This window comes from Salvelinus sp. IW2-2015, unplaced genomic scaffold (assembly GCF_002910315.2).
Source record: "Salvelinus sp. IW2-2015 unplaced genomic scaffold, ASM291031v2 Un_scaffold2163, whole genome shotgun sequence".
NCBI classification, from domain to species: Eukaryota; Metazoa; Chordata; class Actinopteri; order Salmoniformes; family Salmonidae; genus Salvelinus; species Salvelinus sp. IW2-2015.
The window spans coordinates 72,627-74,163 of NW_019943494.1; the positions used below are offsets into that span (position 1 = coordinate 72,627).

The following is a 1,537-nucleotide window of genomic DNA, read 5'->3' on the forward strand; positions in this document are numbered from 1 at the left end:
GTTGTTGAGCGGCTTCACTGCAAGTCATTGGTATTGTTTTAAATATTAATTAACAAATTATATTTAAAAAATGTAATTACTCTACTATGAGAGGTTATAGACCTACAGTGAGTGTACATATTTCAGTTTACTATACATTTAACCCATATGAAATCCCATTAGAATATTCTGTTTATTCATAGATACAGGGATACTCATGAGCGGGATATCAAAGATACATGTAAACAGCTTATCACAAATAAGACCTTAAGCGGATATAACCTACTATCCGGAATACTGTGCGCATGTAAATGTGGTCATTGTTTAGGACCTTAGTGATTCGAGGTTCCTTTTGGTCATAGAAATGAAATGTTTTCCTTCTATTGAGACGTCTTCTCTTTTTCTTTTCTCTGTGGCCCAATGTGTTGTTGAAATATGAAATGTGTTGGTATGGACACAGCGTGTGGTTGTCTGATGCATTTCTTCTCCATCTCTTATCTCTCTCCTTCTGTCTCCCTCCTTCTTTCAGGTCCTGGCACCCATGTGAGGATACCTGGCCAGGGGTCCACTTCCCTGCCCCACTTCAAACCAGGTGAGGAGCACACGCACGGCAGCAGCACGCACGCACGCACGCACGCACGCACGCACGCAGACGCACGCAGCACACACACACACACACACACACACACACACACACACACACACACACACACACACACACACCAAAATAGGTCCAACAGTCAGAACCAGACTTTGACTCCAGTTCTACTTTGTAAACCTTGGAGGCATGCCTCTGTAGTTCACACAGTCCAGGCAGGCCTGTGAGCCAGCCGTACCATCCCTGTGCCAGATTAGAGCTACTGCTGCTGCCCTCTGGGAGCTCATTAGAGACAGACTGGACGGTGCTCGCAGATTAGTGTTGGCATGCTGGAACACACAGAGAGATAGAGGGGGAATTAGAGGAGTGACAGAGAGAGGATGATGGAGGGAGAAGAAGAGGGACAGAGGGGGAGCAGGGGTACCATGATGTGAGTGGCGTGTCTAGCTGTATCTCCTGTGACCAATTACAGAGGAACTGGGGTGTGAAACGCACACACACACACCTAATCGCATGTCCTGTGGCCATGGCTGTGGTTGGCCATAGTTCTATGTCGTCCTGCTGCCGTGGGCAGCTGTGTGAGCAACACACACTGTTCTGTCCTGCTGCTCCTGTCATCCAGACAGACCTGGCTTCAGTGTACCAGATCAGTGTACAATCTCTGTATGACAATAGGTACACACACAATACACAATTTTATTATCAGCAATTGAGGCAGTTGCCTGCTCAGATGTCCAATGCAAGACCGCCTTCCTCTCTTAATAAGTGTCCCTCCAAGCTACCTGTTTCCTCCATAAGGTGAACAATCTTTTGACTGAATCCCGGGATAGAGAAAATCTTTTATTTTCTTATTTTTGCTCTAAGGGGATGTCCAATGTCGCAATGATCTAATCTAAACAGCTGTTTCAACCCTCTCAATGTCACCATCACTCAACCACAAAGTGATCATTAGCACGTAAC

The 1,537-nt window shown here is 45.9% G+C and overlaps 1 long non-coding RNA gene across 1 annotated transcript in view; it reads left to right on the plus strand.

Annotated features, from left to right (window-relative positions):
- The first annotated feature begins 517 nt into the window (after window positions 1–517).
- Window positions 518–1,537, plus strand: part of LOC112073146 (uncharacterized) — a 7,206-nt gene continuing 6,186 nt past the window's right edge. The window contains exon 1 of the long non-coding RNA XR_002894475.2: window positions 518–571. This is a non-coding gene — a long non-coding RNA (uncharacterized lncRNA). The remainder of the gene's footprint in view (window positions 572–1,537) is intronic.